Here is a 15667-nt window from a genome sequence, read left to right as displayed (position 1 = left end):
GGGTAAAACTCAGTCTGACATAAGCCAAAAATCCTCATGAACTTCTCATTTTAAAATATTGCATGCATTCCAAGTCCCCTCTTTTTTTCTTCTTCTTCCTTTTTTTTTTTTTTTTTTTTTTGCACATTTTTGACATTTCATGAGAAGGCCAGCATAATGCAGTGGTTAAGAGGCTGGATCTGGGCCACAAACAATCCAATTAAAATTTGGCCATTGAAGTTACCTTTGGGCCAGTCACTTTCTAAAATTAAGAGACACCCTCATATTACCCCTGATGTTCTAATAGAATAGGGGTAATGACTTGATTTCAGTTGAAAGTGATTTCATTTCATTTCCCTGATGTGAAATCATCAAATCATTGCATCATTGTCATGATGCTGCTAAGCTTACTGCTAAGCTTGTAAGCCGCCCTGAGTCTTCGGAGAAGGGCGGGATATAAATGGAATTAAAATAAAAAAATAAAAAAATGATCTCTAAATGAGGCAAGGATCACCTAACTGTTTCATATTAGCATTTGTATTCTGTATTCTTCATTTACACTGAATAGTATCTCAATGTCACTACACCTAGATATGTATATAGTATACCCAGTTATATAGTTCTCACTTCTCATACTTTAATCGTTCTTATCTTCTAATGTATTTTCCCATCTAATGATGCAAAAGGGGCCTGCATCAGACTCATACCCAGAAATCCTTCTCTGCCAGTGCAGGTTATCAGCTGCTATCACAAGTATCACACTACAGTATTGACCCCAAATAATAAAACAAGCTATAAAAGAACTGAAAAATAACATGGAGTGCCAAATATCATTAGCATTAGTTTCATGAAAGTATAAATAACGTGGCATGATTCATGTGAAAATTCAGTGCTTATCAAAATTTGAAGCAGAGAATTTTATAACAATTTCAAGCAGCAAATTGATTATAGATCTCCTCCATACTTCTGTACAGGAGTGATGGTGCAGTATTATGACAGTGTTATGACAGCTCCCCACCTAAAGCTAGAACCTACTCACCTATAAAGCAGCTTGAATGCCTTCCATTTTGTTTCTTATCTCGTTTCTCAATTTATTCTCATCTTTTATTTGAATCTCTAGTCTTCTCGTTCACTAAAATAATTCAAACATCAACGTTTTGTGGTTTTGCTTGAGATGCATATGGCTTGGCTAATATAATTTGATTCTCAAATATGTTTCTTAGTGGTTGACTTATTTGATTTTGGCAAAGCCATTACCTTGATATTAATCTTATTCTCTTTATGAACATTATATCTTAACAATATTGTTGGCCATATAATTTCTCAATTGTTCATAAAATTGATGAAAGTTTGAACAAAATGAAAGTGCAACACTTTCCTATTAACCCATGAAAGTTGAAAAGACAGATATTCATCCATTTAAACCATGATAAGGAATCCATACTCTTTGTAAATTGATTTAGGAAAGTCAATGTCATAAAGTCCAGGGGTGTAGTGGGGCTGGATTTTGTTTTATGATTGCCAAAGAGGCAGTCAACTGAACTTTGCACAGCAGTGTAGACTGAGTTGCTGAGTAAAATCCATGGAGGGAAGAGAGTCAAGGAGCAAGATTTCATCTTTTTGACAAAAGTAAATCCCATAGTATAGGGACGTGGTGGCTCAGTGGGTTAGGATGCTGAGCTTGTCGATCAGAAGGTCGGCAGTTTGGTGCGTCAAATCTTGAGTGCCGCATAACAGAGTTAGCACCTGTTACTTGTCCCAGCTTCTGCCAACCTAGCAGTTCGAAAGCACGTAAAAATGCAAGTAGAAAAATAGGGACCACTACAGTGGGAAGGTAACAGCGTTCCGTGCGCCTTTGGCGTCTAGTCATGCCGGCCACATGACCACGGAGACATCCTCGGACAAGTGCTGGCTCTTCAGGTTTGAAACGGAGATGAGCACCAGCCCCTAGAGTTGGAAACGACTAGCACACATGTGCGGGGGAACCTTTACCTTTACATTAAATCCCATAGTAGAGGATTACAGAGAAGTTCCATTCCTCATACTTCCAGGCAAATGAGGAACAGATCATTCTGTTAATCAAATATTGACTGGCCGTATTTCAGATGGGAAAAATGGGTTCTTCTGTTCTAGCCGTAATTGGTTGATTTGTTTTGTGCCATGAGGTTGTTGTTGACTCTTAGTGGCCACATAGATAGATTTTTTCCATGAAAAAGTGCTAAGGAGGAATTTATATAATGGATCAGATCCTGCATAGGCCATTAATAATAGGATAGTATTACTCCAGTGGAAGTGGCTGGTTTTTTTTTGGTTTTTTTTCTTCAAAATAATGTTCTAGTATTAAAATCTGAAAACTTTTCAAGCAACTGCATTACATCTCATGAGCAAAACAAATCTAAAGAAAAGGAAAGTTCTTGATGGAATCTGATAGTGGGTGAAATGCACGTGAACATGAGTTCTTTATCTAAGCACACAATGTGTTTGAATCACAGAGCCCCAAATACTGTAGGTCAAACTGGTTTTCTGTGGCAATTGGTTGATGGAATCTGGGAAAAATGACATGAAAGTTCAATTATGTTTGGCATGCTTACTTTAAGGGATGAGCCCAGAGAGTATAATTAGTCCTTTTAAAGAAATTACTGCATTGGAAGCACTTGAGAAAGGAGAACCGATGGAGTGCCCTGTTATTGCTCTTTCTACTACATCTTGAGAGAATGGCTGCTGCCAAGGCATGATGGAGGGAACTGATTATATTAATATAGCATTATCATTTGTATTTTACAGCCCACTATGCTCTGGGGAATGTGTACTTTTTACTGAGAATAACCCATATCAAAATACCTTATGTCCGGTCAGAACTTGAAAATAACATTTAATGTAGCTCAGATCTGCATATGTGGGACTGATTGGGGTAGATTGCAAGGGCGACTCCGAAATATAATGTTATCATATTTTATCTATATCTTAACTTATTGTACATTATTAAAATTTCATTTTAGATTGTATTTTATTACCATTTCATCTTAAATTGTATTTTATTTTAATTCCATTTTAAATTCTATTTTATCAAATTCCATTTTGGATTGTATTTTATCAAATTCCATTTTGGATTGCTTTTATCAAGTTTTGGTGACGGTTTGTTGCTGGAACTTTGCACTTTGATATGGCCCAAGGACTAATCAGTAAAGTTGTTACTGAGAATAAAAAAGCATTGCAGGCAGAATAAGGATCAGCAGAAGGAACAAAATATTCCAAGCCAGCATGGTCTTCTGCTCATTCCAGAATGGGTGGGATAGCATTTCAGTTCTGTAATGAAGAAGGCCTTTAAACTAATAGAAGTTAGAAATCAGGAGTAGAAATCATGGAAGTTCAGCGTTTCAAGTTCAGCTGAGAATGCAGCCCCAGGGATTCTCGCTGAACAATCATGAAGGTAAAACACCCAGTGCTTTTGAAGCTGGTGTTTAATTTTCCTCTGCACTTGGGGGAAAAACAGTGGAAAGAAATACCAGCTCAGTAAGAATATATTAAAAGGATTTGGAATGTATGATTGTCGTGATTTGGAAATAAACCTCAGGCTCTTGGCCATTTTTTTGAGCAAAGCAGAAGCTAATTAACTCTCCATACTATAAGTTTAGCTTCAGCACAGTCAAACAGGTAATTTTCCCTCTGGATACTAGCAAGGATTTGTTTTTCTCAAACGTCCAAAACATATTATTTCCATTTTGATCCCAACTGGAAAAAAAAACATCGAAACCAGGTTAGGTGGACCTAAAAATGTAAAGATACTTCCTGTGGATTTCTACAAGCAGAATTTTATAGTAGCCATCAGAATGGATGACTTTTGCAGCCATGTTGGATTAAACTTTTGCATAGTTAAAAATTCACTGCAGAAAACTTAAGAATTAGAAAGTTGCATCAATATGGTCATTTATGTTTCGGAACATTGTATATAAGAGATTGTGACTTTAAATTTTGTTAAAAGCTTACTTTAACAACATCTGTGTTTTTAAAAAGCTTCTTCTGAAAAATATAGGTAACAAGGATTAAGTTCAGAGAAACCTGTCAATAATAACAAAACTTTTTTTTTTTTACTGAATCACATCCCAACTACTAGTTCTGCCTTAGAAATGAAAGCCGGATTGGTGACTTGAGCCAGTTACTCTCTCTCAGCCCAACTCACTTCACAGGATTGCTGTTGTAGGGAAAAGAGGAAGAGAAGAGAGCAGTGCTTTTTTTGTAAAAGAAAAAGGTGCCGGAACTCACACATATCATACAACCCGCCTTGCCTACCCTACAAGGTTCCATCCAAAAAAGGTGCCGTAACTCCGTTCTGAGCGTTCTATGAGGAAAAAAGCCCTGGGAGAGAGTATCAGATATCTTTGCTATCTTGACATATTTATAAAAATAATAAAAGAGGCATTTAAATACATTTATATAAATTTAAACCTAATTAAGGTTTAGGAATCATGACAAATTTTCTCCCTCCAGTTTCCCCATCCCAGCATTTTCCAGATGTACCAAAATTGCCCCAAGTTAAGCAAGTTGCATACTAGATAGTCCAACGCAGGATGTGCAGAATGTTATCCAGTAATTGGGCTGGGAATTTACCTGTAAATTTGAAATGATTTTGATTTTGATTTGTATATATATATATATGATTTTTATTAAGTGTAATTCTTTAAAGGCAAATATAAAAATAAAGAAAACTAAAGAGAAAAACAGAAAGTGCAAAAAGCAAGGCAATAAAAGAAAAAAGATAAAAGAAGAATAAGTACGGTAAGCTTCTTTTCAACAATTATAAACTAATTTTCCTTGTTCCCTCTTAAGCTGTACAAAAATCCCTTCAGCCCCATTTCTTTTTCAATCCTCAAATCCAGAAATCATCATTTCACTTTTTTACATTTTCAACAAAAAGCCCATAAAGCATATCAAGTCTTTTATTTTTTGGGCCCTAATCAAACAGGCCAGTTTTGCCATTTCTGACATTTTTACAATCCGTTCCTCTATTATATGTGTTTCAGTATTTCACCATTATTACATATACATAATCTTCCTGCAGTTAGTGTAAATAAAATCAGTTTGTACACAGAAAGAAAAGGGAGGAAATTACAATCAAAGACATTGGTGTTTTTTTTACTTTCTAAATAGAAACTTGGTGTTCTCAAGAGAATAAAACAATTTCTAAAGCATTCTAAGAATGACACAGAAAACCAATTAACCAGTTCCATGACAAGAAAAAAGAAGTATTCCATTACAAGTTTCACTAAATAAAATATGTGAAAAAAGAAACAAAACATCTTTCAGGAGTGTCAGGGGGGAGGGGGGAGGGCAAAAAGTTAATGTGTCGGCTTCTAATTTTCCTTTACCTGCCCCATGGACGTCGCTATTACTTGTAGTGGGAAAATTTAAAATCTATCTCAAGTTCCTTCCTTTTTCTACAAAACCACTTATCATTTATGTTTGGGTATAAATAAATCTCCCCAATTCAGCTGGGTGCCATGATTGCTCAACTTTAGGAAAACAATATTTCTGTAAAATGACAATTTCTCTTTCTCTAGATTCTATTATCTAACAACAGATTAATTATCACTTCATTATTTCATTGGTGATCAACCCAGGAGGAAGATATTAAGGAAGGTTTGTATGAAATATACCTAGATTCCCCTCAAGTATGAACAGAAATAAAAATCACAATGTTGTTTTTCATTGAGACAGTTTGAGATGTTCCATGGTTTTTAAGAAAATCTAGTGTAAATTAATTTAGAGCTGATCCTGGAGATCAAGAAACTATGAATGTGCAGAAAAAGCCCAGGCACAGAGGAGGAAAGTATGAGCAAGAAACTGAAAATAATCCCATATTGATTTGTTCCCTGCCTCAGCCTACTTTGAATGGATGATACCTTATAAGAAAAGGTAAGTATGACAGCTTATCTAGGCCTTAGAAAAAATCCAAAGAAGAGCAACACATATGATAGGGATCTGGAGACTAATCAATATGATGAACAACTAAGGGAACTAGATATTTTTACAAATGAAGGCAAATATACTGCTCAAAAAATAAAGGGAACACTTAAACAACACAATGTACTGTATTTAATAGTAGGATGTCTTATCTTGTGTTCCCTTTATTTTTTTGAGCAGTATATATGTGTCCCAGGATAATGTTGCAGGATCCAATCTGGGTCAGTCACTGGGATCAGAGGTTTAGTCTTCCAAGCTTTCAGACCCAAGCTGGAGTCCATCCTTAGAGAACTTCTCTCTCACCAGTATATGTAAATGTGTGTAGGTATGTTTAGTCTAACAAAGAGAAGGAGTATAGCTATCTTCCAATACTTGAAAGTCTGTGACAAGGAAGAGGAGGTTGACTTATTCTCCAAAGCACCTGAGAGCTAGACAAGAATCAATGGATGGAAACTTGTCAGAAGGAGATCCAATCTGGAAAAAATTCCTGACAGTGAGAACAATTAGTCAATGCATCAGCTTGCCTCATGGATTTCTGGATGCTCCATCACTGGAGATTTTCAAGGAAAGACTGGACAACGATTTGTCCAGGAAGGAAGAAGGAATCCTGCCTTGAACAGGAAGTTGGACTAAAAGACCTCAAATTCCCTTTCAGCCCTATGATTCCAGGAGGAGGGAGGGAGGAGGGAGGGAGGGAGGGAGTAAAAGAGAAAGAGAGAGAGAGAGATTTTTCAGTGCTGAAAAAGTAGCAATTCAAAGAATAAAGAAGTGCTCCTTTTTTCTCTCTTGTTTATTGATCTTAACAACTCGATATGGAAAATTTAAAGGGAAATGGCTTCCTTTATAGGGTTGCCAAACGTCCTAAGGTCTACATGTATATGAAATTACTTGTTCCCAGGGCTTTTTTTTTCTCATAGAACACTCAGAACGGACTTCTGGCACCTATTTTGATGGATTTTTTAAACTTTTGCACAAGCTGTGCTACTCCCTCTATTGGCTTTCGAAAATAGGAATTGCTGCTGAGCGCACCAAAAGACCCGGCCAGCAAACATTGCACATGCACGTTGTCTGCAACGAAGGTGAATTGGCAGGAACTTTGTACCCCTCCCTGCTGCCCAACTACACCATCTCCTAGTTGTAAGTAAGAGAGGACCAGGAGTGCATGTGTACTCCTGCCTCATGCTCACCCATGTCAGCCAGGCTCTCCATGGAGAGCCTGGCACCGAAGCACAGAAAACATGTGTGCGCCTGCCTCATGCTTACCTCGTGTCAGCCAGGCTGACCACAATTCAGAAGGAGAAAACACAGTGGCAAAGAAACCCCCTCCTCAAATAACTCGTGTTTGTCAAGTCCACCCTGCCCTCTGCGAGACCCTTGACCCAATGGGAGGTGATGCCTGCCGGACATGATTTCCCTCTCCACCTCTTTTTAACAGTAGTCCTGAAGATACCTGGAGGAGATGGGAGCAGCAATGCCACAGTGTGTGGGAGCTGTAGGGCCCGCTCTACATGGTGGGGCTGCGTGGGGTGGGCGGCGGGGTGGGTGTGGCACTGGCGAGGTGGCTGCGGGCGCTGGGCAAAGAGGTGACATGCATGGGGCACAGCAGGCATCTGACCTTCCATGGGCCAGGCCAGCTGGTGGCCTACCTGGTGCTGGACCTGCGCTGCCGCCTCCTCGCCCTGCACGCCTTCTTGGCTGCCCTGGAGCACCTGGCCCGTGACACCTGCTGCCGCCTCGGCCCTCCCACTACCCCGCACCAGTGTGTGGCTCAACGACTGCAAGCTCTGCGCCATCGGTGTGCGTGCGGGAGTCACATCACCTCGCATGGATTGGCGCTGAACTGCTGCACTGATTTAACCTGGTCTGACCACATTGTCCCGTGTGGCCTGGAGGGGCTGGGGGTCACCTCCCTCAGCCAGGAACTGTTCTCATGGCTACTATTTTAGTGGTTATCTGGATTCTTGCAATTTTGTATGTCTATCTGAAGTGGTAATCTCAAGCATTTTTTCATAAATTAGTCTTAAGGATTACTTAAGAATCATAACAAACTCTGGCAAGTCCTTAAAGAGATGGGCATACCAGACCATCTTATTTGTCTCTTGAGAAATCTATATGCGGGCCAAGAAGCAACAGTGAGAACTGGACACGGAACCACTGATTGGTTCAAAATTGGGAAAGGAGTCCGGCAAGGCTGTATACTGTCGCCTTGCCTATTTAACTTATATGCAGAGCACATCATGAGAAAGGCAGGGCTAGATGAATCAAAAGTTGGAAATAAGATTGCCGGAAGAAACATCAACAACCTAAGATATGCAGATGATACCACTCTAATGGCAGAAAGTGAAGAAGAACTAAAGAGCCTCTTGTTGCGGGTGAAGAAGGAGACTGCAAAACTTGGGTTGAAACTAAACATTAAGAAAACCAAGATCATGGCATCTGGCCCTCTCAATTCCTGGCAAATAGATGGGGAAGAAATGGAGGTAGTGACAGATTTCATTTTCCTGGGCTCCAAGATCACTGCAGATGGGGACTGTAGCCAAGAAATTAAAAGACGCTTGCTCCTTGGGAGGAAAGGCATGGCAAATCTAGACAGCACACTAAAAAGCAGAGACATCATCCTGTCAACAAAAGTGCGTATAGTCAAGGCTATGGTCTTCCCAGTTGCAATGTATGGCAGTGAAAGCTGGACCATAAGAAAGGCTGAGCGCCAAAGAATTGAAGCCTTTGAACAATGGTGCTGGAGAAGACTCCTGCGAGTCCCTTGGACTGCAAGGCGATCAAACCAGTCAGTCCTAGAGGAGATCAACCCTGACTGCTCTTTAGAAGGCCAGATCCTGAAGCTAAAACTCAAATACTTTGGTCACCTAATGAGAAGGAAGGACTCACTGGAGAAGAGCCTAATGCTGGGAAAGATTGAGGGCAAGAGAAGAAGGGGACGACAGAGAATGAGGTGGCTGGATGGAGTCACTGAAGCAGTAGGCGTGAGCTTAGATGGACTCCAGAAGATGGTAGAGGACAGGAAGGCCTGGAGGAACATTGTCCATAGGGTCGCGATGGGTCGGACACGACTTCGCAACTAACAACAACAACTTAAGGATATGCAGCTATATTTTCTCATATTTATATAATAATAATAATAATAATAATAATAATAATAATAATAATAATAATAATAACAATAATAACAATAATAACAATAATAATAATAATAATAATAATAATAATAATCCTTTATTGTCAAAGTACAACATGTGTACATTGAGATTAGCTGAGCCTCCCCCCCCCCGTGCTCTCTCCCCCCAACACACAGTGACAACAAACCCTCCATCCTACCATACCACGTGAACCAACTACACCACACACCGGCCTCCCAAGTCAATTCTGCATAAGTTCACAGAGATTATGTCCCATTTAAAAGCATAACAGCCCACGGATAAAAGCTATTTTTCAGCCTTTTGGTACGGCTGGCTATATTCCTATATCTCCTACCGGATGGTAGGAGAGTAAAGAGATACCGTCCAGGGTGTGAGTCATCCCTGAGAATCTTCCTCACTCTGCCAAGGCAACGAGCCCTGGCAATGTCATCCAGTGGTGTCAGGGAACAGCCCACAATGTCTTGTGCTGTGCTCACTACCCTCTGTAATACTTTCCTGTCCGCGGCTGTCAGACCAGCATACCAAACCACAATACCATATGAGAGGACGCTCTCTATAGTAGACCGGTAAAAGAGGGTCATTAGCCGTTGTTCTACCCTGTTCTTCTGCAAGACCCTAAGAAAGTGAAGCCTCTGTTGGGCCTTTCTAGCCACCTGGGTTGTGTTAACTTTCCAAGTCAGATATTCACAGAGGTAGACTCCCAGAAATTTAAAGGAGGAAACTCTCTCTACACAGTCCTCCCCGATGTAAAGTGGGGCAGGTTCCTCCTTTTTTCTCCAGAAGTCTAACACCATCTCTTTCGTCTTGGCAATGTTTAGGTCTCTTGCGGCTCCCAGCCGCCCGGTGCGCGCGCACCTCTTCCAACGGGCAGTGGTGCGCGCGCACCTCTCCAAATGGAGAGTGGCACCGCCCGTTTGGAGAGGTGCACGCGCACCTCTCCGAACGACCGGAGTTGCGCGCGCACCTCCCCAAACCTTTGGGGAGGTGCGCGCGTACCTCCGCGCGAATGGGCAGCGGTGCCGCTCTTTCAGGAAGCTGCCGCGGCCCGTCTTGTGAAGCTGCCGAAAGCGGCAGCTTAGCAGATGGGCCGCGGCAGCTTCCTCAAAGAGCGGCGCCCCTGCCCATTCCGAGAGGTGCGCGCGCACGTCTCCGAACGACCGGAGTTGCGCGCGCACCTCCCCAAACCTTTGGGGAGGTGCGCGCGTACCTCCGCGCGAACGGGCAGCGGTGCCGCTCTTTGAGGAAGCTGCCGCTTTCGGCAGCTTCCTCAAAGAGCGGCGCCGCTGCCCCTTCGCACGGAGGTACGCGCGCACCTCCGGTCGTTCGGAGAGGTGCGCGCGCACCTCTCGGAATGGGCAGGGGCGCCTCTCTTTTTGAGGAAGCTGCCACGGCCCGTCTGCGAAGCTGCCGAAAGCGGCAGCTTCGAAGACGGGCCGCGGCAGCTTCCTCAAAGAGCGGCACCGCTGCCCATTCGCGCGGAGGTACGCGCGCACCTCCGGTCATTCGGAGAGGTGCGCGCGCACCTCTCGGAATGGGCAGGGGCGCCGCTCTTTGAGGAAGCTGCCACGGGCCCGTCTGCAAAGCTGCCGAAAGCGGCAGCTTTGCAGACGGGCCGTCGCCATCGGGCAACCGGGAACCGGTTCCATCTCATTTTTTAAAAAATGGCAGCCGCGTGCGTCCGCGCATGCGCAAAAAACCTTTTTGCGCATGCACGTGCATGGACACACGCACGCGGCTCCCTCTTTTTTTAATTTGTGATGGAACCGGTTCCCAGTGGCTCTTTTTCTTTTTTAGGTTGCCGACCCCTGGTTTAGGTGCAAGTTGTTGTTACTACACCATATGGGTAGTTTTTGTTACTTTTGCATCTACTTTTTTCAATCCATTTTCTTTCTGTCATTAATTCCCCAAGAATAAGAAATGTAAATTGTAAGCTCCTCATAGCACAGTTCTATATCATTGCTAAAATACAATGGACAATTATGGACACATTCATTCATTTTCATAAATAGATTGAATTGTAACACTTTCCCTCTCACCTAAGCCTGTTCTCTTGTGTGTATAATTTGAACATAGCCAGGCCACTTTTTATCAGCAGTTGTAAAGAAATAGAAACAAAATGTTTAACTTAAGTATTAATAACAATTTCTTTGCAATTCATTATCTTGTCAGTAACATGACTCCATCAATTAAACACATATATGTTGAAAGCAGCATATGCACTTTTATTAGACATCTATTATCTCCCACTGCTAGTCCTTCCAAAAGGAACTCAATATATGTCATAGTATATATGCAAAAGTTGTCTTCTCTATTAAAGTGCAACACATCATTTTCCAAGTAGACAAAAAAATAATATTCCATCTTTACTATACCCACCTGCAGTATATAAACATGGGGGAGCTATCCCACAATTTTTCACCCTTATGGCAGCCTACTATGCTGTCTTCATGATAAATTTGATAAAACAGATCTTAGTGTTCTAAGTTCATCATGAACTATGTCTAATGAAAATAACTATTTTGTCAGGGATGAATTAATAGTATGCATTTTGGGTTATAGGAGCATCTCATTCACTTGAACCAATGTGATCATATCTTTAAAATGGTACGTACAAGCCATCAATAATGTGGTTGCTAATATAGGTAGGTCTGGCTTATGAACTGTTTGTATTTAAGGAGATGCTCAGAACAAATTCTAGTTTATTTGGAGAATGCCTGAAATATGCAGTACTTCATCTAAGCCAAAAACAGATGAAAAAACTAAAGGCAATTATGAAATTAAACTTGGCTCAAATCTCAAAGATTTGCTGAATGAGAATTGGACAAAACTTTGGAATTTACTATGAACATTTGCCTTAAATACAATAAATTAAATTTATGTTAAGAATTGAATATATAATTTTAATTATACAAATAAATATATAAATAAAATTATATAAATAAAAGGTTAACAAGATGAGAGTTACAGAACCTTTTTTTTTAGAAAAAAAGCACTGCTTGTTCCAACATCAGAAAGACTGGGGGTTTTTTTGTTTGTTTTTTATTGAAAAGTTTTACAGTACATTTTATCTTTAACAATCCCCCTCCCCCCACCCCTACCTAACCCTCCCTATCCCTCCCCCCATTCCCCCCTCCCCCCCCCGACTTCCCAGAGCTAAGTACAAGGTATAAAAACAAAGAACAATCATAAACATCCATATGCTAACAACAATAAACTATTAATTCTATCGCCCTCTAGCTCATATAAAATGACTACAAGCAATACTAATATTACATATAAAAAGAAAAGAAAAGAAAACTTATTCAAATGCTAAATGAAACTTTTTAGTCCCATATTTGTTCTGGATATAATCAATCCACTTTTTCCACTCCATAATATAACGTTCTTGCGAATGATCTTTCAAGTAAGCCGAAATCTTTGCCATTTCCGCCAGGTCAGAAACCTTTAGAGTCCATTCTTCTATAGTCGGCAGTTCCTCCTTTTTCCAATATTGACCTATTAAGAGTCTTGCTGCTGTAATTAAGTTCAACATCAACTTAATGTCCACAACAGTAGCATCTGTAATTATGCCCAGCAAAAACAATTGCGTAGAAAGACTGGTTTTTCAGACTTCCAGTTTTGCACCATTGTGAGATGGACACAGAAAGTCAGAGCTCTGCCTCCCACACCCAATTTCGCCCTGCTGGGGGTCCTAAAAAGCACCTAAAGTCTCCCCAAAGAGGCAATGAAGAAGGAGGGGAGTCTTTTTTTTCATTACAGAGAGATGATAGTCTTTCCGTTCAACCCAAGAAAAGCCCTCCAAACCAACAGGCGAAAAACTGGTTATGGCCAGCCATTAGCTGCTGACAACCGAAGAAGAAAATCACCAATTAATACATCATAAATAGCATGTTTGGAAGTGGGTGAGAATATTGTTCGTTTCTTTACTATTTTACAACTGAATTTCCTGGGAAAGGCTCCCAAGAAGCTAAAAACCTCTGAATGTGAACGGAAGTGGCGTTTTAATTTCAATGGGGGCAGAAATACACCATATTGAAGTGGAAGTAATATAAAGCTACAGTTTTGAAATTTGAGAAGTGAGATAATTGTTAAGATTTTCTCTTTGGGGGAAAAATTGAGTTGAAATTAAGAAATCAATCCTTTGTCTTAAAGAGTGGAAAATGGATTTTGAATGACATCTAGTAATGTATTTGAGTACAGCACTATAACTAGCTTCCTGGCTGCTTTGGTGACTCCTACCTTAAGGGAAAACAGCTGGCAATAAAAGAAAATATTTTGGCATATGTATCAACTTGACTATTTTGGACTACAAACATCTACTGAGCTTGGACTTTTAATCTCAAGAACTAGTGGGAGAGAAAGAAAAAAAGATTTTTGATTATATGTGGCTAGGAGAGACTTTTGAGCTGTTTTCAGGGAGGTTGAACACTTTGAACATTGTGGATTATAATCTTGCCTGGCTGACAGTTTTTGGATGACTGAAACAAAGGATCACTATAAAATATTGCTTTGGGGACTGGACCTGTATTCTGGAATCTATTGGATTATAAAGGCTACATATAAAGACCAGAAAGCTAGACAAAACTTTATTCTACTCTTACTGAGACTGGTGATATTAGAGGATCTCCAGGAATGATGCCTTGAGAAAAAACAAACACCTTTCAGAAGGAAATATACTCTACACTACAACTAATTCACCAAACAATTGTTGCATACAAAGAGGACATCAAAATAAACCATAATGAGACTAAAATTAATTTAGATAATATAAATGAGCAAATCTCCAAATTAAATCTACAACTAGAAAGTTCCCAGACAACGACTAAAAAGTATGAACAAATAAACCAGAGATTGGAAGATAAAGCAGAGAAAATGGACCTAGAGATAGAAGAGATGACAGAAGGGAAATATAAACTACCATACACAAATAAAATACTGTAAGATCTACCCATCACAATGAAAATGCAAAAGACCCATTATCCTTTAAGTCTGCAAGGAAGACCCTTTTCCCTTTAAGTCCACACCACAAGGAAGAAGATTTGGGGGTATGGAAAATAGAGCTGTTAGGGGAAATGTTACAATTTGGGAGACAAAAGATGAGGGGAGAAATTGAGGGAGAAGGAAGGTGGGAGTTGCTTAAGGAACATAAATGGGCAGAATTCCCCCCCAAAAAAATATTCTACCTAAATTGTCTTCCTCATGTCAAGCAACTTTCATAAAAATAAAAATAAAATTCCTGGGCAATTTAATTGCCTTGGCTAGGAAAGCTACTTGGCAAAGAAAGAAAGTGAGAGTTAGATTTTAAAAAAAATAGATTTGACCTAAAATCTAAAATTGACTAACAACAATTTCTATTTGCAACTGTCCTATCCAGATCATTAGAAGAAAAGCTGATATTTACATTTTTCTATCTTTACCTTTCTGGTGTTGTCTTCAACTCCTTAATATATTTTTTTAATCACTCTTCTTTGTGTCATAGATAGCTGACACATCAACAAACAGAAATACATTCTAATATGTTTTTGCAATTTTGCACTTTCTAAATGAAATGTAACCCTTAGAGAAAATGTGGGAGGAGGAGAAGGTGCTCCTTATTAGCACTGTCAATGTTATCTAGTTTGGTTAATGAAATGTCTGCAAGAAAAAAACAAGCTCAGAGAGTACCAAGGACCCCTCATTTCAACCCTAAGCTACAAATATTCTCCTTTATTGGTAATATGCACGTTTCTGCAATTCTTAATATAAACACAACATTTGTGGAAAAGCAAGACCCATATACAGATCTATTTAATCCATTTTCCCCAGCTTAACATCCTCCAGATAATTTGGACTACAGCTGTGATGGAAAGTAATAGGCTGGATTCCCTGGAGGGAAAGGATGCCTTCCAGATAAATAAGAGGCAGCTCAATTCAGATATTTTGTGCAAGAGAAAGAAAAGGAAGGCATCACTCCTTAATAGTTCTCAGAATATATGCTTGAATGAAGATAGCAGACTCTTTAAGTTGGCAAGATTCTGTCTAAAGGTGTGGAACAATATTCTGCTTTACTGTCCATGGTTTTCTTGGTTTGGGAACTGGAAAACAGTTTGTATAAATCAAGTCAATATGATATTTGACTATTATTAACCACAGGAAATTGTAGAGCAAGAACAACATAGTTGGGTGTAATCTAGCTGAAGAAGGTTACAGGTCATCTGTTTTTATTGCTACATCTCAACCATACCTCTTTGTAAACAAGAAAAGGGACCATGTCTTTATGACTTAATGGACCACTGACTCATTATTGATCGATTGACTGACTGATTGATTGATTGATTGATTGATTGGTTGATTATGGACCATTGAGTCATTATTGACTGAGATAGATAGATAGATAGATAGATAGATAGATAGATAGATGATAGATAGATAGATAGATAGATAGATAGATAGATAGATAGATAGATAGATAGATAGATAGATAGATAGATAGATAGATAGATGAGAGAGATTTTCTCACAAAAACAGAGTTGGAAGAGACCTTGGAGGTTTTTAGTCCAACCTCCTGCTCAAGAAGGAAACTCTATACCATT

Source organism: Vipera berus (genome assembly GCF_964194415.1).
Source record: "Vipera berus genome assembly, chromosome: Z".
Taxonomy (NCBI): Eukaryota; Metazoa; Chordata; class Lepidosauria; order Squamata; family Viperidae; genus Vipera; species Vipera berus.
The sequence above is the reverse complement of the archived record's forward strand: the minus strand, read 5'-3'. Positions refer to the sequence as shown.